Below are 27,187 nucleotides of genomic sequence, written 5' to 3' on the forward strand. Positions count from 1 at the left end.
TATGTAAAACAAAAATTTTTGAGTATTGTGAGGGTTGAAAGGCACTCTATGGTGATATTGACACAGTTGCATTATTAAAAATCCTTGTTCTTTCTGTAATTTCATCGTTATTTAGGAGAAGCACCTAAGATATTGAGGTGAACTTGTACTTTGATACTTTGTATTGTTAGCACTTCTTGTGTTATTGCCTCTTTTGGATAAATCACCGTTTGGGTTAAAAAAAAAAAGTACATGTAACATGTAAATGCAAGCAGTCTAAACAAGTGTAACAGCCTGACTTCTGCTTTCTACCTCTCACAAAGAGTTTAGCATAATCTGAAAGAGAAGCAGGTGTATGTGCTAGTCTGAGAGACATTCTTGACTGAATGCCAAAAGTTTAAAGAAGTCTCTGAAAAGTCCTTCAACAAAACTGAACAGACAGAATTCTTGAACATCTTGAGACTCTTTCTTTCTTTCTTTCTTTCTTTCTTTCTTTCTTTCTTTCTTTCTTTCTTTCTTTCTTTCTTTCTTTCTTTCTTTCTTTCTTTCTTTCTTTCTTTCTTTCTTTCTTTCTTTCTTTCTTTCTTTCAAATAGCAGTGTTTAGTTTGCATGAATAATTGTTATATTTATATTTGAATTAATATGTAAATTGATTTGAATTAATTGCATAAAATGGGGATGAATTTATTTAAATGAATAGCAATGAATCAAATATATAAATATTTTAAAGGGGTCATTGGATGCCCATTTTCCACAAGTTGATATGATTCTTTAGGGTCTTAATGAAAAGTCCATAACTTACTTTGGTTAAAATTTCTCAATGGTAGTGTAAAAAAAAAAAAAAAAAAAAAAAACCAACAAAAAAAAACCTTTACCCTGTCAAAATCAGCTAAATGTTTTTTCAGCACGCTGTTCTAGTCCATGTTGCTTTAAATGCTAATGAGCTCTGCTCACCCCGCCCCTCTCTTCTGTGGGGTGACGAGCAGACTGTAAACTTCAGCCACAAAACTGGCTAACTAGCACATTATTAGGAAAGGCGATTTGCAAAGTTTCATAAAAAACCCTTAATACTCACTTGTTCTGTAGATGAAGCTGCATTATGAATGATTTGCGTGAACTTAAACGCATTTAGGCAGATCGGGGATCGGTACATCCCCTTCAAAAACGAAAGTAACGTTAATCCACTGCGTCTTCAGATGTCGGGAGTAAATGACGACTGCTATGTTCATTATTACATCCAAACATCTCAATTGCTTAGGAGACATTTTTGTTTTCCCCTGCACCGGAGTCGAAACAATGGTGGACAGCTCACTCACGGCGGGTTAAATGTAAGACGGTCTTGTCAATCAACTATCGTGGGAGGGGCCTGTGCAGAACTACGTCATTCTGACAGGAATCTCAGAACAGCCTGATTTGAGAAATTCTTTAGGGATTAAAAAAAAAAATCATTCGGTGGATTTTTACCATTCTAGGGTGGATGTGTACACACACTTCCAACACACATTTATGCTCAAACAGCAACGAAAGTTAATTTTGCATCCGATGACCCCTTAAACATATTGTCACCTTTATCTTGCTCACTTGGGGTTGTAGGGCAGTTTTCTTGCTAAAACTGATAAAAAATACTATTGTAAAATGCTATGCAAATTATTTTGAGCTGAAATATTAACAGTGGATAAAACGTTCGACTTAATACATAAACTTAACATGTTCCACTTAATATCATTTTTATAAATTGTCTCGACTTCAGTACATTGTGACAAAATAAAAGCTAATTAGGCCTAATACGTTTTGGTTAAATAAAATTTAACCAGATAAGTTGAAGTCCTTAAATTATCATGCATTACATTTTTCTTACACAATGTAAATATATCATCATATTTTGGGCTCCTCGACATTAAAATCTGTGTTTTAATTAAACAGTTTGGTGAATTTGATTATTTATTCAGGTACCAATAAGAGTGCAGTACACGCGGCTCCATTTTTACCACATTTAAATGTATTTTCCAGAATTTTGCCAGAAAACCACACAGAAAATCTCAAAAAGTGGGGTCTGCTTTTCAGGACAGCTGATCAATACCACTTTCAGGAAATGTGTGTGTGTGAGTGAATTATGATCTCTGTACATCACACTCTGTCAGTGCCTAATGCACCCTGACACCCACACATCCTTACTGATCTCTTTATCAGTGCAAGAGAGACAGAGAGAGAGGATTGTGGGTTTTTCTCGAGAGAATTGAGGCTCTATTGTGGGTTTAAATCGACGTTGTTCAGACCCCTGAGAGTTTTTTAACCTCCACACAAAGTGGCTCTCGTTAGCATATGAACGGGAGGGTGGCAGGGTCTCTTTATGGACTGTTTGCAAAGATCCCAGCCCCTCCTCCTTGCCCGTCTCTGAACACTGGCCTGCTGGCACTCACATGGCTCTGTATGGGAATGTGCCCCAGTAGCATTCACACAACCGTATTTGTTCGCTATAGCGTTTCCTCCTCTCAGCAGCAGAACTGTCCTTCTTTCTCTCTCTGTGTGTGTAGGAGGTGAAGGTTTAATATGTTTTGTTTTGTAAGAGGTCAGAGTGTAACACATAAAGGTCTTCTCTTTGCCAGGGACATCTGGTTGCTAGGTGAATAGTCCTGCAGCTAGAAACAGTCGTCTGCTGGTTTAACCTGTAACGGCTCCAGAACTAGATGCAAGTTCAAACATTCATGCATCGAAAAACTTGAAATTTATGTTCCTTATGCTAAACCACAGTATCACTTATACGCCCTAGTGCTTAAAAAAGGAGAAATGGGAATTTAAACCCATTACACCCATGTATTATATATCTGTTTCAAAACGCGGTGAGCTGCTTTCCTAGACAATGTGTTCCAAACATTAGAAGTTTTTTTGTCTTTGTAATCTTTAAGGGAAATAAAATGTTGAAACGACTTTACTTTTCTACTGATGTCATTTGGGCCGTATGAATATGATTGAATAAATTAAGCCAGTATGCTGCTTACGAGTGAGAAAGGGAATTTATTCAAATGGTAATCTGTATTTTGGCACAAAATAGCATAGCTGGAATCAATTGTTTTGATACGCTTTCTCTAAGCACATCCCATAACACTCACATATTAGGTCAGTGTGTAGCGAAAAAGCCGCCTTTTGTTGCTATTCTATCGCAATGTGCTTTCAGCTATCTCTGAAAGTGGTTGAAACATTGTCCACTTATGATCAGATCGATAAAAAGCAGGTGTAAACAGGGCCTTAGATGATCCTACCTAACAGCTGGATATTTATTGGCATTGCATTGGAAAAGTCAGGTCTGGATGTACTAAATTTACAGATGTGAAAAAAGTTATGAACTTCTTATAAACTGAACTTGAACGTTCAAAAATTCAAAACTGATAAGTATCAATCACAAAGTTTCAATGTAATGAAAAAAATGAACGATTTTATCAAATATGTGTGTGTTCTATGTTTCTATGCTTGCGAGAGTATTAGTTTAACGACATAAAACTCTGCTGGAATAAATTGTGAGCTGTGACTGTGAGTGGCTTGCTGAAATGTTGCCCAAATCAATGACAATCACTTAAGAGGTTACATTTTATGATCGTCTCACTTGGTTTTGGAACAAAGCTTATGAAGAGTAGTTTTCAGGCAAAAGCTATAGGATGTTTGACACATGCTGTATCATCGTCTGACTGTAAAATGGCTGATACAGGTATTAGTCATTTATCAGATTCTATCTTTCAAAGTGGCTTACAGTATACTGACTTTTACAGTACTTCCTGGGTAATCATGCGGTGAATGACCCAATAATGACACAAGAGTACAGTAATTTGCCTGTTCATGAATCACCAGCCTGTGATTGGGATCTCATGATCCTTAGTGGTCCGACTCTTACCCGCTGCTGATTGTCAAGAGTTTAATGTCAATAAAACCTAAAATGAACCTTTTCTCTTGGCTTTGTTTGTCTTTGGTAAAGTTCATACAGCATATTCTCCTGAGCTGCTGTGATATTTTGAGAGCTCTCTCTCTCTCTCTCTCTCTCTCTCTCTCTCTCTCTCTCTCTCTCTCTCTCCGTCTCGCCCACTACCGTACCTAATATTGATCACCTGCTCAGATGGAGTAGATCCAATCTGGCTCCAGAGATGAAGCAGGTATTGTGCAGAGACTCAAAAAGAACACTTTAACAAAAAAGAGAAAGAGATTTAGGGCAACATATCTTCCTGGGGCAGAGCGGCATCTCTCATGTTATTAAAGGATTGCAAGTGTGGGTGTGTTTTTTGGGAAGTTCCCTGCGTTTTACCTCAATCCCACATCTAGAGGAAGAGTGACTCATGCATTTACACACTGACACAAGGCGTGATGAAGCTGTTTTTGCCATGTGAAGTTCTGGTTTAGTCTGCCTGCATATGCCTGTGTCAGCCTTAACACTGAACAGATGGAGTCAGCAAAGACAGATACTCCACCCTCTCATCCTACCACACGCCTCCTGCAGACGGGTCTGTACATGTGTCCATTGTCTCTCAGGGTAAAGCTGTCAGCTCTTTGAGGTAAATCACGGGTTATCTGTTATCGCAAAGGAGGAGTGCTCCCACACTGCTATCAAAACTGTGTGTGTGTGTGTAACTTTCAGCAATGACCTCCAGCTCTATGTCCAGGATCAACACACTGGACATAAGCCAGCCTTCAAAGTAATGTTCCAGATTCAATACAATTTCAGCTCTATCGACAATATTTATGGCATAAAGTCGATTACCACACAAAATTATAAATTTTAAAAAAGAAAAAAAATAAATAAAAAAAATAAAAGAAAACATAAGTCACTGTTGCAGTAATGAAAGTAAATGTGCCCAGCTGGTTTATGGGTTTAAAAGCAGACGTGTGCAGCTTTAAATTCTTTCATACAAAAATTTGTCATTTGAGCTGTGAGGTTATGTAAAACATCCATTTTTTGTGATTTTTCAATGCAAGATCTCTCTGATGTTCTTGTATCTTTGTGTCTTAAGTGTGAAAATTACTGCCTTTACATGGTCATGACATGAATTGAAATATTGGATATAACTTTGTTGTTTTATCCAGACAAGATCAGAAAGCAATGCTATCATGTAACATACATGTATGGATTTGAAAACAGTGCACATTTTAAAGTTTCTTATAAAATTAATAATCCTGGTCCTGGATGTTTATTTGTCAATTATTATTATTTTTTTTTTACTTTAGCCATGTTAAAATACACAATATAACAACAGCTTCCACAGTCTTATCATTTTGCAACACCAACAACATGTTACTGCTCCATTATTTTAAGTCGTTTTAACCAAGAAACACCACCCCCCCCAATTTTAACATATATATATATATTTTTTTTTTAAGAAAATTTACTTCACAGACAACAGACAGTGATTTTCATACAATAATCAGTACCAAATATTGAAGTTAGTAACTTCTTGTGGCATGAGTTGTGTGTGCACTTGCTCCAAGGATCTTTTGGTGCTTTTCATATTTTGAAAGGAAATTAACAATTATACAACTTGTTAACTAGAGACTCTTTCTGACCAGATCATTGAATCAGTGAGTTGTTGATTTAGATGTCCAGTTTGCAAATTAATCATCAGTGTAATGTGAAAAGTGATTCAACAAGTTCATTAAAACGAATCAGATTGTTCAATAATCTTGGAGTGGGGTTTGATTTCTTCAGTTCCAAATTATGAGGAACTTATAATATTCTGTAATATTCTATAACTATATGATATAATATAATTATAAAATATTCAAGGGGTCATGAAAGATTTTATTATAGAATGAAAAAATGCCTAAATGCCATACATTTTCAATTCACTGGGAAAAACACAAACAAGCAAACAAAAAACAACTAATGAGTTAGTTTTTGTGGCAAGTACCATTATGCCATAAATGTTGTCACTAGATCTTGAACCTGAAAGATTCCTGTAAGGGCGTCTCTGTCACACACTGACACCTCCAGATCACACTCTTTTTGTCCCTCAGGCTGAGTTTGAGTCACAGCCAGTCTGGCACTGCTCATATCCTTCTTTAAAACACCCTGAGAGCTGTTCTATACACATGTACGGGCGGGCCGGACTGAGAGCTTCTGTCTTTCCTCTCTGGAGTGCAGTCTAATCCCCTCTGCTCCATCCATGGTGTGTTGTCAGGCCTGCTAATAAGGAGAGAGCTGTAGCTTTACGGGCCAGTTTGATTGCGTGGCTGAGCCCGCTGAGTGGCCGGCACTGCAGATGCAAGCATTAACATGCGGTCTGAGAGCTGAAGGATAGTGTTTCTACATTAGCTAAAGCCCTCCAGAGCGCCGGCTCTGTTTGTTTGGAATAACGGGGCCTGGCAGAGCACAGGGCCAAAAAGGGGAATTATCCTGCAAACAGAGAAAGGTCATAATCACACACACACTCACACACACAGCTGCAGAAGGTTTTCATACACCATTATTTTCCTGCTTGGCTTTACTTATGAAGCCCTGACCCAAAGTGGAGGCATTGTTGGTTAAAAATATGCAGTGATGTTTCGATCCTCACCAAGTCAGCGAAAGGGAGCTAATGCCCTACTTTATGGCAACAGTTGAGGAGTTCATGGATTTACGCACACCAAGCAATTGCATAAATGTTTAAATTTTTTAGCCTACCTTTTATCTTCTGAAATTTCTCTGCCCTAAATATGAGGTCAGGCTGAAAGAGTATTTTCAGTAGTCTGTTGTCCTTATATAACATCCCTTATATAATGTTAAGTTTTAATAGCCATTTTTATTTGCGGATGTGTGTGTGTTGCTTGTATGCACTGAAGCTTTTAGTTTTCCATTTGTGATCATGGTGTTTGGTAATCGATAAGTTGTGATGGTAGCAGCTTAATTGTTCGGCGAATTCAATAACAAGGTGACATAAGGACTAGTTATGGAGATCAGTTATGATGCATTGTCCACTAATAATAATAATAATAATTTTCATGACTGTTATGTACATAAAGCACTCTCTTATTCACCTGAAACTGTTCCCTTTGCTGTAGTTCTTGGTTCAAAAAGGTGCACTAGGTTTGACGTCAATGATGTCAAATGTAACGGGGCAAACTTGGTGCTCTATATTTGAAATGAATGATATTTCAGAACTGCAGCAGAAATTGAATACCTTAAATGTCACTTTGTTCCCCACTAAAAGGTGTGAATGGTTTTAAAAGACTTCCAATATAGTCACATGTAATAGTAAAAAGAATTGCACCTGACACAATTTGACAACAGCAACCAATTCTGTCTTCTCCATAAGTCCCTCATGACTTCAGTCCTCAAACCCATCATAAAGGTCTGCTGGATGCAGGACAGCTGCCTGATCTGTTTTAGACTTAAGCAAACATTAATTGTTTTCCTGGAGACAGACGTGTTACTTGGTTACTTTAAGAAATGCTTGTTCTGAACCTTTTATTACGGTGAAGCTTCACTGAACTTTAGCCATGAGATTTAACCCTTCATTCACTTTCATTCAAGGCTCATTCCCTAAGTGCAGTTTTTCAAAGCTGTTATTACTGTATGTGATTCAGAGTGTGTGTACAGGTATTGTGGTGGATGTAGTATGACAGTACTTATTATATCACCACAGATCAGGTATCAGGTCTTGTAGGGAGATGGACTTGCGTATATGGGTAAAAAAAAAAATCACTTAATGTAAACTATACAATTATATATATATATATATATATATATATATATATATATATATTATATATATATATATATATATATATATATATATATATAATATAATTATATAAATATTAGAAAAAAAGGCCTGTTTAGGACCATAAAGTTAATTTTCCCCTAAAACTTTCAATAACTGTAATTAATAATAATAATAATAATTATTATTATTATTATTATTATTTATTATTATTATTTCTTTATTTATGTAAAATAAGCATGAATTATTATTATTATTATTATTATTATTATTATTATTATTATTATTATTATTATTATTATTATTATTATTATAACCGTTATTATAACAGTAATGCAAATTTGACAGGAAATGTGGAAATTTTATGTAACGAAAAACAAAAAATTAACTCTCCTAAAATGTAAGTTGGTTATTTTTAATATTTATTTTTTCTTTTGATTTTTGAGTTTGAGAAAATACAATGTAAAAAAAATTGTTCTTTTTTCTTTTTTTCTTTTTCTTTTTTTTTTTTTTAATGAAAGCCTGGGTGGGTAAACAAAAAATCTCTCTTATATGATTTCCCCCCCTATTTTTCCCTTTTTTTGAACAGTTGAAATTGGATAACAAAGGAAAGTGAATAGATCTTTTCATCTGTTCCCGCATGAACCATGGTTTCTTTGATGAAGAATCCCTGTCTGGTCACTCCTATCAGAATAAACATTACAGCAGTCAGAGACTTTAGCAAGCAGACATATTGTGCTTCTGTCTGAACAAAGAAGGTCCTTTATTTCTCTCTCTCTCTCCCTCTCTCTCCCCCTCTCTCTCTCTCTCTCTCTCTCCCTCTCTCTCCCCCTCTCTCTTTCTGTGGTAAATAATATCTGGCACCTGTGTCAGTATTGATCATTCAGTCATAACTCAATTTGATAGATGAATGATGATTAATGTTGGGCTGGGGGACACTGGCCAGACTGTCTAATATATAATAGTAAATATTTACAGTGAATGCTGTGTTATTTTGGCTCACATATCTCAGAATGTTCACCCTGGAGCACTTATAGAGAGAGAGAGAGAGAGTTTTTGGTTAATGTTTTTTTGTTTGTTCACCCTGGAGCACTTATAGAGAATAGATAGAGAGAGAGAGAGAGAGAGAGAGAGAGAGAGAGAGAGAGAGCACATGTGAGAGAGTGGTTGCAGATCTCGGATAGAAACAATGTGAAAAATGGAGAGAGGTCTCATTATAAATCGTATCAGCTTGCCTCATGAATATTAATTGGGTGATGTAACAATTTTCAGGGCAAATGTTCTGTGCTAAGCGGTTTGCTAAAAGGCAGTGGCTGCTAATGTGCTTGTTCAGTCAGTGTTGCTTTAAGGCATATCAGCATATGGAGGCCATCTTGGAAATGCCCTGGGTGGCTATTTTGTAGGCACTATGAATACAAGTACAGCTCCATACTTAAATGTAAAAAAAAGAAAATATCCACATAGAGTGCTGCAGGGATGACATTTTTTTGCAGACCAAAACCCAGAAACAACCCAGACACAAGTTAGCATTTTAACACTTCTATCATCTCAAAGTCAATGTTTTTTTTTTTTTTTTTTTTTGGTTAAAGGCCTAAAACAAGGTCTGTGGTTAACACAAGCTCAGGATGTATTTTTATATGTACGTTTTATAACCCCTTGTGATTTTATTTTGTTTTTTTAACTTTTATTTTTAAAATGACAGTTGCTAACAAATGGCTAAACTGGAATACATTGTTGGGGACATTAAACATTATCACACCTACTCACTAGTCTGCTTTTCAATGCCTCATGGTGTTAATAACTGCACTCCTGCAAACTATTAAAAGTCATTCTTTTACGAAAAATTAATAATAATAAAAATACAAATAAAAAATAAAATACAAATAAAAGTTCTCAGAAGCTTAATAATGGTTACACTGAAACACTATAACCATTGTGTAATTCATTTATAACCTATGTTTAGATTATATTTAGGCTTCAAACTTCATAAAAAATGTTGATCAGTTATTTTCTGCAATAATCCAAAGGCCAATGGAAAACTGGCCTTTGGATTCTTGTGGAGGGAACAAGTGTGATGCTAACTTCTGGGTTTGCGTACAGAAATACGTCATTACTGCACATTTCACTGCAAAACATTTTAAAACATTTTAAAAATATGACAGAAATTAATAAATGCTGCATCTTTATCTCAAATCATGCTTAAAAATGCCATCTGTTACTCTAAATGTGTTTGCATGTTCTAGAGCCAAAAAAATATTCCAACATAATATATAGACAACTGAGTGAATTCGAGGTAAACCACTTTAGTGTGTGGTAAAAAATGACCGTGCAGAAATCAAATTTATTTTCACCTCTGTTTACATTAGTATAGTGCTGCATTATGCATAAATTACATTATTGTACAGTTTATTGTATTCAGGACTGTTTTGGCTGTTTGTGTTGCTAGCCGATTAAATAGCTGATTCCCATTGCAAACCAGGTGTTAAAAATGATGATAGCACATGCAAATAAACCAGCATAATTACTTCTTAGTGAACTTCCATGAACAACCAGTCGGTGGTAGAATGGGGTTTGACCTAACTGGTTTGGAAAAACAAAATCACTTTCAATAGGAAATCAACAGTAAATGGTTTCACAGTGTCTTTAAAGTCATTGTTGCTATGCCTTTGCAGCAGATAATGTGAAAGAATGTGTGTTTGAGCCACTGGCAGTAGAAGGAGTGTGTATGTGTGTGTTGGTAATTGAGAGCACTGGTTGTTAATTAGAAGAGTAGAGGACATGACGGGTTTTGGCTCGTCTGACCCAGCAGTGCTGTTTCACTGTCAGTCGTTTAGCCCTTTAGCATGGCCAGGGCGGCGCAGCAAGAGGGACACATTACAGGGTGTTAGGGGAGATAGCAGGAGCCGACTGAAGTATAAATCATGCTAGCTGTTAGTATGAGGCGAGGCTCTCTTCCCGAGGTGGGGACGGAGAGAGGAGCAGGGCAGAGGAATCGTGTGGTTTGTCTTCACGTCCCAGTAGCTTTCAGGCTAATAAACGGATTAGAGTCACTTTGAGTGAAAGACAAAAAGGGATTTCTGCTGTTCGTGGAGAGAGAGAGGAAGTGGGAGCGGACTTGAATGAGGATGGTTTGGCTCTGAAAGCAGGCCAGCACTACAGGGAGAAACTGTGTGGGCTCCTGTCGAGTTTTGAAGTGATTGGAACGCTAAGCGTGTTTGATGAGATGTTAGCGGCATATTGTGGCACTTATGAAGCGGCACAGAAAAAAGATCTATGAATCAGTACTCACCGAAACTGTAGGCAAACGCACTCAGAGTACCTGCAAATGAATGAACAAACGTCAATCTCAGCGTGTTACACAAGTTTTGTTATTAGCATTCATTCGGCTGCACAGTTTAGGCTGTAGAAGTTTCTGCCTAAGAATATTCTATTTGAAAGTAACCTAGAGACTTTTTGTATATGTTGTAAATGACAAGGCACTTTTAAAGACTCCATGAATCAGAGTTTAGTTTACTTCAAAGCCATGAATCATTATTTGCTATATACTACTGCTTGTCAGAAGCAGGTGGTATTTATAACTTATGAGAAAATGATTTTTCCATTCTAAAGACTATTATATTGGGGAAAAATGCATACTCTTCTGCAGACAAGATGAATCATCTATATTTTAATCAGTTTTTCCCTGAAAAGAAAGTTTTAAATGCAGCCATCATATAGACTAGCATATAGATTGGCCTCAAAGATAGCAGTAATGGACTAAAAGCCACAAAACATCCATTTTTATTTCATTTGGTGGTGCTTAAAGGTTTGAATACACTGCATGACTTTTCTGCAGATTTTTCAGTCTGGCTGAATTTATGGTAGTTGCCAAAAGTCAGTCTGTCTGCAGCATATAATTGGCACAGATTTAGACTTTCAAGCTTCAGATTCCATCCAGCTGGAGAATATCAAACACCATTTATAAAGTCGGAAAGTGTATGATGCCTAGTGTTTTAAAATCTGTTTAAAAGTTGTGTAGGTATTCCAGCCTTAAAGCAGATTACAGTTATAGCTTTTCTAAACAGTCCACCAGTGTAAGTCTATTGTATTTTTGGAGTTTTTATTCTCCACTGATGGAAAACCTAAATCCGATTAGTAAGCAAATATAGCAACCCGAGTTAGAACAGTCTGAAGGTGTGACATAAGTTTGGTTGTTGTATAGCTTTACATTCTAGGAGTTAGAGTCAGAAATGTAAATTTCACAAGAATAGTAATCATTTTAAGTTTAAATACAACATCAGTATGTTGGCTTACTCTAAACAACATAGTGAACAATCTTATTATGAAAGGCAACGTCCTTTTCCATCCTGCACACAACCGAGACGTAATTTAGGAAGTCTGTAGGAGTGGTTCAGTATTGTCTGTCCCAGCTTTTGTGTAACTTGTTTAGCGCTACGTCTAGTGTGGCAAGGAGAGGGGGCAGTTTTGCTCCTGACCTTGTCAGACTGATCCTGAGATGGCCGCTCAGGGCCCCTCACCCACTCAATGCGTTCTTTCAGCTCTGCTCTGGGATCAGCCTCGGGGTCACAGGCAGAAAGAAGAGCTCTGGGTGCCGAATTTAGAGGGGAAAAACATTGTTTTGTGAAGGTTCTGAAGGAGCTTTACAACTTCCGAAAGTTTCTCTGACCGCCCCAATAACCCCTTCCCATACATGAGTTTTGTATGTTAATATGCATCAAATGCCGCTCAAACACAATGAGGAGGCCCGGGTTTGGAAACAACAAGAGAGTGGGCGGGAAACCGACCCAGCGTTTGCTTGTCTTTGACCTGAATATAATTCTCCGGTTAGGAGCGTCAGCTTTGATATTTCCATTTGACTTAAACAGAAAGACTTGACTCTCAGTAATGTGCCAAAATGGAGATTTACCACAGCTGGGGAATATCTCAAGCCAAATGAATCCATACGCATTATCTTTGACCTTTTTGGCTTGTTTGTTTTTCTTTTTTAAATGCTTCAATTGTGATATAGGCCTAACTGTACATAATCCATAAACAATATAATCAAACACATGCCTGGTCCTTTTTGAGAGCAGTAAATTAAAGGAAAAACAAAGATTTTGCTAAATGAAAAGAGTATAATTCATCAAGGCAACAACTACTTCTCACAGTAAAGGCTTGTAAATTTGTAATTCATTCTACAGTAAATTGTCATTCCTAGAGGATTTTTTTTCTTTCATAACTAAAGAGAATTAATTGAGTTTTCATGCTTTAAAAGGTATATGCTACTTAAAATAATTGCTCACCCAAAAATGAAAACTGATTTCCAAAAAATAATTTAATCACTCATGTTATTCCAAACCTATATGGCTTTCTTCTTCAAACATTCTTCAAAATTGAAAAAGAAGATCTCACCTGTCATATACCATTTACCATGGTTAATTTTTGAATTCAAATTTAATTTAACCTTTATATAGGCTAATTATTTATAATTTAAAATATACAATTTCATATAGAAATATAATTATAATCTTTTTGCTAACAAATTACAAATAAGCTTTATGTGAGCTTTATGCGAGGGAGTGTATAAAATAAAAGCTGCACTAAATTACGTTAATGATTTTCTAGCTGGTCCAGTGACTGAGCCTTAGTCTTGATCTGGGGCTTTGACTACAAAATTGTTATTATCCTTAATTATATCAAAGGGCTGTAATTCCTCAGTGCAGTTAAGGGTTTGTCAAATTATACTTTTTTTTTTTTTTGATAGAAAGTGTGCACAAACCATCTGCCACTACAGTAACTCATTTACCTCTCTCTCTTTCCCATCTGTCTCTGGCTGGTATACTGTATAATATGAGGGTTGACCTACTGGTGTCCACTGCCTCTGGTACACACATGGTCTTATAAAGGACGTCCCAACCTTCCCTCACTTACTCTCTCTCCCACAAGGTGCCAAACTCTGCTTTTTAATTATTCATTACACAGCCCTGCCCTGAGAACGCCATCGTGCTGTGTTTCGGTCCAGACGTGGACGGCTGCCATAGCGCGGAGCATGCTTGTTCTGTACCACTGAATGTTTGGAGCCATCTGCCGAGGTTCATTGCATCAGCGTGCGAGTGGATGTTTGATTTTTTTGTAAACACTCTGTTTAGTTTGTGTCCTGATGTATCACACCCATATTTCCTTCTGGTTGGACTCTAATGGGTGCATACGGGCGCCTGCAGGCTGAACCTCCTTGGCTAATATTCCTCTCACACAGGTCGTAGCGCACTCGCTGCATTGATTATGTGCGTGTGTGTCTGTCCTCTTGCATCTCATCAGTTTCTCCTTGCCTAGGCGAGGAAAACCAATATTCGCAAGCTGTATGGTACCCTATGCCCTCTTTCCCTCTCTCTGAACATCCCGTCCTATCGCTCTCCATGTTGACTTTGTTTGAGACAATCCATTATTTCTGATAAGCTAATTTTCTCTCTGTCTTATCGAACTGCAGGCAGAAGCAGGAGAGAGATGTGGCCGAGGTTCCTGAGGGCCAGTGGGGGTCGGTGCTGTAGGGCCAGTGCAAACACTAATCAGCTTAATTTCAGCATCTCATCATGAGGGGCTCTGTGTGTGTGATCTGTATTAACCACTCAGTAATGGGTCTTATGGCACTGCAGCTGTTGAACAATAATCTTGGACCATTCACAGAATGTCCGATGTGTACTGCATACAAAAATAACTAAATTTGCCAACTCCAATCAATTGCTGGAAGATGGGGTGCAGATTTGCACCATAAGTCATGTTTACAAGTTCCCAGACTGCTACAATGAACGCTTCCAAGAACTAGTCACTGGATTTGCCAGAGGTTTACGGTTGTAGGATTTAATCTTTTAAAGAAAACTACATTACCATATTTTTTTTTTTCACCTGACAATAAGTCACTCCAGCACAAAATTGCATTGCTGAGAAAAAAAGAATAAATTCTTTTTCATTCACAAATTATTTAGAAACAATTCATTTCACAACAGATTTATATATATATGTATTATACATATATATACGTAATTGCTATTCAGAACAGAACAGGAATTAAAATATAAATATAAAACAAAGATAAATAATAGTGGCATTCATTATAAACAACACTTATTAAAAACATCAAGTCGGCAAATTTACTTAAAGTCACCATGAAATCAAAATGCTGTAGTGCTTATTATATATAATTTATCTGTGCACTTAATTATTATTATTTTTTTAATTCATGTGCCCTCGTAATCTTTTATCAAAAACGTTAACCTCCCCTCCCCCTCAAAACGACTCATCTTCTCTTCCGGTCGTGAGCTATGGCGCAAGGGTGGAGCTATTGATGTGAGGGGTAAACGCTGGGATAAACAACAGGGGAAAAACTGAAGATTTATAGAAATCAACGCGATCAGTGCTGACGCAAGCCATGGGGGAGTACACTACCCTTAAAAATTGAAAGGATATTAGGATATTACCACAACATTACTCTTAGGGCATCGCAAACTATTTTATATTTTATTTTTTATGAATATGACTTAACCTGATGGAGGACGCGATCAGTCATTCAGGCATTCAATTCAATTCAATTGAATTCAAAATTGCTTTATTTATTCAAAATTGGCAGTCTCTCTCTCTCACTCTCTCTCGCGCGCGTGTGCGTGAGCGCTGTTAGGTATGTTTTGTGCCGTTGATCGTCCTCGTCGTTGTCTTCCTCAACAAATAAAACATTTCTTTATGCTAGGGTGTCGCTGGTGAATCTGAACTAACTGCAAACTGTTTTTTTTAGATTTGCCTCCATTTTATTAGCAATGCCCCAACTTCCAATGACCCAATCAATTCCCGAAGGACGAAATTAAGTCCCGCCAGTTGTTTCTTTTTAGAAGAAACACCCAAGTTTTTCCTTAAAGTCGGCATGAAACAGAAGTAGCAATTGTCTTTTTCTCTACTGTGATGTCTATCTGAGTGAAACGGCATCTGAAATGAGAGGGCGGTCCTACTATAGGAGTATAGAGGTATAAAAAGAATTTGAGAAAATGAGAAATGTTTGACTTCATATTTTTAATCGCAGATTGTGGCATCTAGGCAAATCAAAGCATATTGTAGAGGTTTTTTTTTTTTTAGAGGAAAAATATGAAATGACAAGGCTTTTCCCCCCCTTGAAAATCACCTGAAAATAGTGCTTATGCAAAAGACTCAGTTTGCCTTTAGTTTAATCTGAATCCTGGGCTGCGTTCAGCCCTGACAAAATGGTGCAAAATGTTTTTTAAATGGAAACGGTGGTGCGTTGAACACCCTGTTCTTATGACGCAAGAGTTGCAACTATGGCAGCTGCGAAGGCCATTCTTTGTGTTCTTTTTGAAGAATTTTTGGAGCCTAATGAAATTGATATAAATACATGTTTAATACTGCAAAATACGCTCAATGTTACAGTCACTGCCCTTGCCGTACAGAATAAAAGAGAACATCTCAATCGAGTGAAGGGATTTGTGGAAACTGTGGTTCCTAATTATTGAGATCCAACATTTGCCTCGCATTTCAGGATGAAAAGATAAACATTTCAGGTGAAGGATAATCCACTTCTTACCTCCTAGACTGTGTTATGATCTATATGACCTTATTATTTTTATCGTGAGTATTAGGCTTATCATTATTGCTGATCACTGTTGTTGTGCCATGATATTGTAATATTTACCATTATATAATCAGAGGAGTATAGAAAGGTTTATGAAAGTGTGACTCCACAATAAAATTGCAAAATATTAGTGCTGTCAAATGATTAATCACGATTAATCACATCCAAAATAAAAGTTTTGTTTACATAATATATGTGTGTATACTGTGTATATTTATTATGTATATATAAATACACACACGTGCATGTATATATTTAAGAAGAATATGTTATGTTTATATATATTTTATATTATATATAAATATATTTAATAAGAATATAAATATATAAATGTATATACATGTAAATATTTTCTAAATATATAATTTATGTGTGTGTATTTATATATACATAATAAATATACCCTGTACACATACATATATTATGTAAACAAAACTTTTATTTTGGATGTGATTAATCATGATTAATCATTTGACAGCCCTACAAAATATATAAACATGTTTTGTATTTTTATGTTACATTAATCAGTGTCTAGCACACCTTCCTAAGGAAAATATGTGGACCAGAAGACATTGCAATTACTAAATGATATTTAGACAGACTTAAAGAAGTTCCATATCTATACTTTTTTATTTTTATTTCAGTTATTTTGCCTTTAATGTAAATAAATGTGCAAACAATATACTTGCTCTTGTGAATTTATATTGATGTTAATTACATTGTGCAAGCTGTCTCTTTAATACCACGTGGTTTATATACATGTTGCTGCTGATTCGGCTGACATTTCTGACACACCCACCAAACAAAAGAAATCGTATCTCAAACCCCGTTGCACACCGTTGCACACTGTTTCCAGGAAACATGTCGCTCAAACCGGAAACCATAGCAAAACGTTGCGCACCGGTTTGAGCTTGAACTCGCCCCTGTCTAGGAGAGATAATTTAGAATCAAATAATTAATTGCAGAGTAATTCCTGAATTTCCTCAAGTATGTGTTTTTAGTATTAGGCTCCTCAGCTGTGTTGTGAACTGCACAGAAACCGATTCCGATTGGCTGTTGATTGTGTCGTGTCGGTCACCGTGATTTTGCCAAGTAAGACATGTTCCTGGATCAACATCTTTTGTTGATCCTGGATCAACATTACAGTCCAAAAATATAGACTAAACTCAATCCCTACCCCTAAACCTAACCTTACCCATAATTTATTCCTAAAATCAGTGTGAAATGATAGCTGGCAAGGATGTTGATCCAGGAACATGTTATACTTGGTGAAATCACGGTCACTGTGTTGTGTCATACCCCATTTTTCTGGTTGGGACATGTTGTGATTCCCACGCACACAATAGTTTGCAATATCTACTGTTAGAAAACAAGAAACATGCATGACAACAATTTAGCCTGTTTTGTGTTATTTTTGGCTAAAGTAACATTAGTATAGACACATTGTTATTATTATATATCTGCAATATGAATGTCCCAGACTAAGAGATTTGCAGTGTCACTCTGTACCCTTGCAATGTACTCTTCTGTCCTCCAGCTAAATATTGAGGAGGAACTGTGTGTGTGTGTGTGGACGGGGATGATTTCTGACACTGTGTTGCTGCTCTGTTCCCCTGACACCTGTGTGCTAATTAGGGTCATATTGGTGCATTCCATGCTAATGACTTCAGGCTGCATACAGTGGCTGTAAACATTTACTCTTATCGTCTGCTGGATGCTGTTATCTCATTGATGGCATGTGTATGTGTGTGCAAACACAGAGTGTGTTTTCACTGTGCTTATTAACGCCTGCCATAGATTTTATCAACTGTTTAATAGATCTGTATATCCACACTAACGCACATATTATAGTCAACACGTACTCAAAACTGACCTTTTTACTTTCTGAATAAATGTCACTGGACTTAGTGTGCACGATTAATCAATGCGTGTTTTTCATAATCTTCCACCACAATGTACTTTCTCCACTTCTGAAATGGCTTTTCTTTTGTGTTGATGTCACCAGTGCTGTCTTCGTGTCATGTTGGATTAATCGCATTTACGAGATGTGCAAGCACAAACGCCACCACAATGGCATAATTACCAGTGGGATATACGCTGTCTTTCCGAGTTTAAGTCATTAAGCAAATTGGAAGTGGTCATAATAAGTTTTAATTGTGAATGTTGACTGTTCAATTTGTTTTATTTTGTGTAGCGTCGATGAACAATAGCAACAAAGCTTGCAGTAAAGTAAGCTTTATCAGGCGACATGCTTGTGTGACTAAACATAAAGCATCAGTTAAACACACTAAAACACATCGTTTGCTCTTCATTTGCTCACAACAACATTTAAAAAAGCTTCCTGTGTTTGTCATTGAATGAAAAAAGAGAAACATTAAATTGCCCACTGGGTCTGTTTTGTCCTACTAAAACAACACGCACATAATGACATAGTTATGATTTGTAAGTAGGAACTTCTCATGTGCACACGAGGATGTGAGGCAAGAACAAAATAACATTAGCCAATAATTTCACAGCCTAACGTTCATGATCCAATCAAATCCTGTTTTTGTGCCGTCCTACATAACATTCTGTTTTACTCAGAAAAACATGATGTTACAGCAGTTAAACAGGTTGTGAATGTCATTTCACGCTGCTTTTACAAAGTGAGAGGGTGTGTTTCAGTATCCCATCACTAATGTTGATCCAAATGTTTGTGTTTTGCAGCTGCCAGTGCTCTGGAAGAAAGAGATAAACAGCACAGCCACCAGCACTTCATTTTACTGTGATGAGTATTTGGAGGCAAGGTGATGTGTTATGCTCTGGCCTTCAATCATATGCTGTCTTCTCAGAGCAAACAGAAAAAGCTAAAAAAAGAGCTCATTATTAACTTCTACTTTTTTTCTACCAGACAAGATCAGATTAATCAGAGAAGTGACATTTCAATAACATTTTTTTTTGCAGTTTAATTAGGTAAGATTAATTGGCAAGATTAGCTTTACGCTTCTGAAATTATGAAAATGCAATAAATAAATAGATGTTGCATATTGATGTTTGTTTGAAAGAAAAAAAAAAACTATCTTTAATATCTATTTACACTACTGTGCAAAAGTCTTAGACCATTAGTATTCAACAAAAAAATAAAATAAAAAATAAATACATTTTTGCTGCATAGTTTGTCAGAAATGTAAGTTTACATTTTCAAACATTCCTTTTGCCATTAATTGTAATAACCTATTGAGGTTTTTGAATGCACAAAGCATCTGAGGTATGATCTTATCAAGTCCAATTAGGATGACAATCCAGAAGAACTGTGGCAATGTCTCTAAGACCCTTGAAGATGTCTCAGATCTCAATATGATCTCAAAATGTTCTCATCAAATTATTTTAAAGTCACCATGAAATCAAAAGTCACATTTAATTTAATTTAATTTAATTTAATTTAATGGAATACTGCAGTATATATAACAAAGTATTTATTATTTATTTTTTAATCAGTAACATTGATTAATGAGTTTTTGCTTGCTTGAGAATATCTGAGAATCCTTTCATAATAACCAAGAATAAAAATGATGTAGCCTAAATAAGACATTAGTTGTGCAATGTAGACAGCTGTTTGATAATAACAAGTGTTTTCTCAAACGAACAGTCAGCGAGCTCATACTAAACTGAAATGATTGACAGCTTTTGTGATCATCTTTGCTCACTTTCTGTATATGACCCACTCACAGTTTTGAATAAATAATTTTTTTTATTTCTTTATTTTTCATGCTGATAAGCACACTCTGCAAAGTTTTGGGAGTGCTAATTATATTTAAATGTGGGATTGAATCTGAAATTACTTGATAACCATAGCAATGGAAAATACAGCTGTCTCTGTGGTGGAACCTTTTCGAAATGTACTAATATTGACCTTTAAGGAAGGTAGAAATATGTACCTTTTGAAAAGGTACCACCTTAAATTTGATACTTATTTGTGTTTCTGTGTTTGAAAGATTGCATGTGTGTGAGTGCATGTGCATGTTTGTAAACGTGTGTGACGTGAGAGTGTGTACGTGACTCATCATGTCGTGCTTTCTAGTTCAACTCAGAATGGAGAAACACACAATGCTCTATTCATTCAGACAAAAGCTCCACTGCTGCACTCTTAATTTAACGCCGCTGTGGCCGCTCTCACAGGCAGCCATCAGATTACACAGGCGCTGTATATACAGCCTAATCCACAGGAAGCACTACGATCGCTGCTCTGACACACTGATAGATAGTGTCTGATGGAACATCAGATGCTGTACAGTGACTTTCAGAAGAGAGGAACAGTGTTACAGTACTTCTTGCGTGATGATTATAATAATAATCTGTCATCTGTTACTTACTCTTATGTCATTCTTAACCTGTATTCTTTATTCTGTGGAACACAAAATTAGATTTTTGCTACATTTTCTGAGCTGCTCTATTGCATGTAATAAAAGTGATGTCAAGCTTAATAAAAGCATAGAAAAGTAGTCCAAATAACTTTCTAAAGCCACATGACAGTTTTGTATATAAAATAACTGTGTGAATATCCTTTAAAATATAGTGTTACACAGAAGAAACAAGACATACAGGTTTGGAGTCATATGAAAATAAATAAATGATAACAGAATTTTTATTTTTGGGTGAAATGTTTCATTAATTCTATAAACCCTACTGTATCATATTTGATACACTTTCTTTTGTGTGTGAAATATTAACTGATTTTTATGAAGTGAATGTAATAATACATTTATATTGTTAATAATATTTAAAGATGAACACTTATTTGACTGAAGCAAAGTAGGTACACTTGCTTATGCAGACATCATTTTTAGAAGAAAAAAAAATCAGTAAATCTTGTTATCAGATACGATCCATCAATCTTTTGAGGAATGTTTGTACGTACATCTCTGAATCATTATATTGCATTGCAATATATCAGAATGTCATATTACATTTGGGTCATATAAATATAAATACATGCACCAAATTGCATATTTTTGCTCAGTTTGGGGCGATAAATAAAATTGAGGTGTTTTTTTAATTTACTCCTCGAATATGAGCTTCATATTCTCATATATCATACAATATGAGCATAAAAGCCTGATATCTCTAATAAGATATCAAACAAAAAATTACATATGCAGTTTTTTTTAAAGATTTTGTCTGAAGGTTCAATAATTGGTTCCATTTAAGTTGCCCTCTTGCTCTGATGGAACACCTGCTCTTCTGCAGCCAAGCATTGTGGTGTTTCCCGAGCATGGCCTCTTGCTGGTTCAGCACTTTTGCAAGGGTGAATCTCATCCCTGAGTGAATCTCATTTGAGTTGTGAGTGTAGGTGGAGCCTTTACTATGTGCTGGTCCACTAGAGACTTGTAGTGTGAGGTGAGTGAGAGAGAGAGAAATCTGTTATATGACTCAGTAGGAGTTTTGAACAGGCACTTACATGCCATATGTTCACACAGGAAATACACCAACACAGTGACACACACACACAAACACACACACACACACACACACACAACACACCACACACACACACACACACACACACACACACACACACACACACACACACACACACACACACACACACACACACACACACACTTCATGTGATGCCTTCAAACACTAATGATTTACTCTTGTTCATGTCAGCATAAGCTTAATTTGTCATGGATTTCATGTTTTTGATTAACTTTAAAATATGAATACAAAATGGAGAATACAACAAACAAAAGCACACCTAATATGAACATTTTTAATTAGTTTAGTTAAATTTTCATTATACACTTTTTAGGACAGGGAGGGAGGTTTGAAGTTTTGAAAGTTATAATGAATTTTCATTGAACATAAAACTTTTTATATCAAATGTGAAATAAAAATATAATACCTTATGATATTTAAAAAAAAATACAACTTAAAATCTCTTAATCTTTTGTTATTTCCTCTCCAAGTAGTTTGACAAGGGACAGAGCTATTCTGTTCAATGTGTGGGAACGAATGAGAAAGTGTAGGTGCAAGTTCCAAAAATAATACAAACTTTGCTGCAAGGTGGAAACGGATGGAAAATGGCCTGAAATTGTTCATGACAGATTTATATATTTAGTTACAATTACGCCTAGACACATTTTATAAGACTGTAACTGAAAACTGAAGGAAAGTGTCAAAACAAATAAAGTTAAAATCATATATTACAAAATTTTATATTTGGAAATATTATTCATATTTTGACTAATAGCAAACCTGGCTCATGTTTGTAATTTACGTGGGGAGGTTCATTTATTTCAGTAATTCAACTCAAATTGTGAACCTTGTGTATTAAATAAATTCAATGCACACAGACTGAAGTAGTTTATGTCTTTGGTTCTCTTAATTTAAATCACATTTAACAAAAAACCACCAATTCTTAACAAATTAGAATACTTCATAAGACCAAAAAAAAAAAAAAAAAAAATTTTAATGAATTGTTGGCCTTCTGGAAAGTATGTTCATTTACTGTACATGTACTCAATACTCGGTAGGGGCTTCTTTTGTTTTAATTACTGCCTCAAATTGGCGTGGCATAGAGGTGATCAGTTTGTGGCACTGCTGAGGTGGTATGGAAGCCCAGGTTTCTTTGACAGTGGCCTTCAGTTCATCTGCATTTTTTGGTCTTTTGTTTCTCATTTTCCTTGACAATACACCATAGATTCTCTATACCAGTCTCTGGCCAGTCAAGCACACCAAACACCATGGTCATTTAACCAACATTTGGTGCTTTTGGCAGTGTGGGCAGGTGCCAAATCCTGCTGGAAAATAAAATCAGCATCTTCAAAAAGCTTGGCAAGGAAGCATGAAGTGCTCCAAAATTTCTTGGTAAACGGGTGCAGTGACTTTGGTTTTCAAAAAACACAATGGACCAACACCAGCAGATGACATTGCACCCCAAATAATCACAGACTGTGGAAACTTAACACTGTACTTCAAGCAACTTGGGCTATGAGCTTCTCCACCCTTCCTCCAGACTCTAGGACCTTGGTTTCCAAATGAAATACAAAACTTGCTCTCATCTGAAAAGAGGACTTTGGACCACTGGGCAACAGTCCAGTTCTTCTTCTCTTTAGTCCAGGTAAGACGCCTCTGACGTTGTCTGTGGTTCAGGAGTGGCTTAACAAGAGGAATACGACAACTGTAGCCAAATTCCTTGGTGGCTGTTGATGCCTTGACCCCAGCCTCCGTCCATTCCTTGTGAAGGTCGCTCAAATTCTTGAATCGATTTTGCTTGACAATCCTCATAAGGCTGTGGTTCTTTTGGTTGGTTGTGCATCTTTTTCTTCCACACTTTTTCCTTCCACTCAACTTTCTGTTAACATGCTTGGATACAGCACTCTGTGAACAGCAAGCTTCTTTGGCAGTGAATGTTTGTGATTTACCCTCCTTGTGAAGGGTGTCAATGATTGTCTTCTGGACAACTGTCAGATCAGCGGTCTTTCTCATGATTGTGTAGCGTAGTGAACCAAACCGAGAGACCATTTTGAAGGCTCAGGAAACCTTTGCAGGTGTTTTGAGTTGATTAGCTGATTGGCATGTCACCATATTCTAATTTGTTGAGATAGTGAATATGTGGGGTTTTGTTAAATGTGAGCCAAAATCATCACAATTAAAAGAATCAAAGACTTAAACTACTTTAGTCTGTGTGCACTGAATTTATTTAATGCACAAGTTTCACAATTTAAGTTGAATTACTGAAATGAACTGTCCCACGACATTCTAATTTAGTGAGATGCACCTGTTTATATAAGTTATGAATGAAAAACTGACCCAAGTCTGGTCTGAAATTGGACAGTTTGACACATTAGGAACCAGACCTCTAATCTGGCCTGATTTGAAGGATTGGAGACTAATGATCCAGGATCCTTTACAGTTTACTGTCAGCCAGAGAACCTTAACCCTGATAATGAGATTCAGTTCATTTAAAAGAGACCTTAAGTAAGGGATGAGATATCTTTAGCCTTATTTCTAGGCTGTTGGTCTGTAAAGACAAATGACTAGCTAGTCATCCACATATTGTTTGTTTTTTATTTATTCATTTATTTATTTATTTTTTTGGTGTGCTGCTTTTCCCTTCAGGCTTCATAACAGTTAATACCCAAATGTTAAAATGCTCCTATCTCAGTTTAATATGCAGGGTCAAGACTACAAACAAGTAATTCTTAGGCTGATTTCCAACAACAGTCTAGTACACATGGGTACTTAAGTTATCATAAGAGAGCCATTTTCTTTGTTGATGAGATAATTCTAATGATGGCCAGACCACTCAAGCATTGTAAGGCCATGGAAGTGAAATGAAGTGAAATGAGTTTGAAAATCGAATATGCTTAACTGTCCCCTATTTTATTTATTTTTTCTGGTAACACAGCCAGTGAATCTTAGTTTAGATGAAATTTATACTCAGATTCTTGCTGTGAACTCAAAGCATTGTTATATTTTTATGTGTGTTGCCAGATAATGTCATACTACTTTGTGTATGACAAAACTGTGAGGAAATATGTTTATGGATTTTGCAAATTGTTTTAATAAAAAACATGAAAATATGCAGTTATGATTTACAATGTGTTCATTTGATTTAGTTGAATTAGTTTGGAATCATCTGCATTTAGGTGATTTTCTGTAATCCATATCTGGCAACAGTGCAATATTGTATAATTTTTCTAGTGCATGAAATATCCCATATGCTAACTAACCAATGAGAAAACAGAACAATGTCAACGATCCATAGCTATAGAGCATAAGTATAGGTGCCAAAATTGTAATCAAACCGCTTGTCTGAATCCCTCTGTAACTGGCGATTATTGCAAAAATACTACAGTTTGGCAATATAATCACTTGTGTCAGGAATATGGACCTGTGTTGTTGTGTTTTCTCCCATGTGCTCCTCGTGATCCAGTTTTTCCCTCTCATTGAGTAGTCATTTGATTTACCTGTGTCTCATTAATTACCCCTCGTTAAGCCCTTTATTTAAACTGATTCCTTTGTCCAGTGTCGTCCATATTATGTGCTATGTGCGTCTTTCTGCCAAGCCCTGTGTTTCCCTTTGTTTTTAAAGTGACAGTGATGTGACATACAGCCAAGTATGGTGACCCATACTCAGAATTCGTGCTCTGCATTAAACCCATCCAAAGTGCACACACACAGCAGTGAACACACACACACCATGAACACACACCCGGAGCAGTGGGCAGCCATTTATGCTGCGGCACCCGGGGAGCAGTTTTCTCCGAGCCTCCTCCCAAGGTCCCAACCGTCCCTCCCTGTGTTGTTTCTATGGTGTGAGGACGCGCCTTCTGGGAGATATGTCAGGAATTATTTTTTAATTTTAAGAAGAGGCAAATATGACAGTGTGGCTGCTATGGGCAGAGGAATCCAAAGGTTTGGGTACAGTTTTTGCAGGTGACCTTCTTGGAACCCCCCCCCCCCCAAAAAAAAAAAAAAAAAAAAAATTAAGATGATTTAAGATGTTTTAAAAATGTAAAAGAGCGAAATTTAATTATAGAGTAGTCAAATGCATTTGAACTATTTCTAAATGGCTTGAAGGCATGCCACGTAACTATGTTCATTAAATTTATTCACATCATGCACACATTCATTCTTAATCCTAGGGTTAATATGCTAAAACCGTTAATGTTTCTTGTCTCGTTACATTCCATCACAAATTAGCAATTTGATCATATCTGATTACTGGGGGACCTGACTTCTGTTAAATTTCCTGGCATTGCTCATCATAACAGTTAAATAAGTAGTTTGACTAGAGGCACTATAATATGTAGCCTACTCATTTTACAATTTTAATGAAGAAAAATTTCAGCGTTAGAACTAGCTGTGAATCAAATTTCATTCTCATTTAATTTACTTTACTTGACGTTTTTATCCTACTATGTGATCTGCTTTGTCATTTCTCTTTCTTTCGGGAGCTTGGTGTGCTGATAGACTCAAGTGTAAATTAGCAATGGCAGGGACTAAAGGTCAGATTAATATCTATGCTGTACAGTTGAAGTTCTACAGTAGATCATAAATCATAAACCTGCATTCTTCTCAAACATGTTCTGATTATCTCCAATCAGAACTAAGCAGATTGACCAGCTTTTAATCTATCAGAGGTCAGTGACAGTCTCAGGTATGAAGCAGTATGCCTGTATAAAGGCATTTTAGACAGGTTGCACTCCAGCAGGAAGACCATATGGCTGTTTACCCACAATCCACTTCACCGCCACCACCCTCAGCAAACATGTGACATGTTGTAGGGCTTGTGTGTGTGTTACAGTCTGAAAACTGGGAGAGTCTTGTTTTCCTTCATAAAGCAGAATTTCTTCTTACTCTTCTGAACATCTGACCAAAACAGATATCACGTGTTTGCATTATCATTTGCTGGTGTGTGTTTTTAGTCTGTGTTTGAGTGTGGTTTGCTGATCTCAGCCTCTCTGTTATGTGGTGTGTTGTGCTGAGTTGCAGGTGCTGCAGATTTCACCTGACTCACTGACTTCTGACCTTGACCTGACTCACTGACCCTGTGAAATGAGGCTCCAATCACAATGATGTTATTGTGTGAGGGTGGTTGAATCATTGGATTGTTAACAATGGCTTGCCCTACTGAAGTTGTAGCTCTGTTTTAAAATCTTGCTGTCGACTGCTTTAATAATTTGTATTTATTTATTTATTTATTTATTTATTTTTACATGTTAGTGAATGTGTTTTTTTTTCAGTGCCAAAGCTATTTCTTTCCAGAAGTCATTGTACTCTTTTAAACTAGAGTTATGTGTATTTTTTAACCCTCAGATATGCCCTTGTTGGTGTGGGCATCTGTTGTTCATGAAGTCTCTGGTATTTTGTTGCTATTCCATCTTTTCCATTTCCAACTGTGAAACACTGGCCTGGGCCAGTGTTACC

General features: G+C 36.4%; 1 protein-coding gene across 1 annotated transcript in view; it reads right to left on the reverse strand.

Annotated features, from left to right (window-relative positions):
* LOC109098441 (semaphorin-6D-like) overlaps positions 1-27,187 on the reverse strand; it is a 108,565-nt gene that overhangs the window by 34,339 nt on the left and 47,039 nt on the right. Inside the window, exon 3 of the mRNA XM_042743657.1 lies at positions 10,949-10,978. The gene's annotated coding sequence lies outside the window, so the exon portion shown is untranslated. The remainder of the gene's footprint in view (positions 1-10,948; positions 10,979-27,187) is intronic.

This window comes from Cyprinus carpio, chromosome B18 (genome assembly GCF_018340385.1).
Source record: "Cyprinus carpio isolate SPL01 chromosome B18, ASM1834038v1, whole genome shotgun sequence".
NCBI lineage: Eukaryota > Metazoa > Chordata > Actinopteri > Cypriniformes > Cyprinidae > Cyprinus > Cyprinus carpio.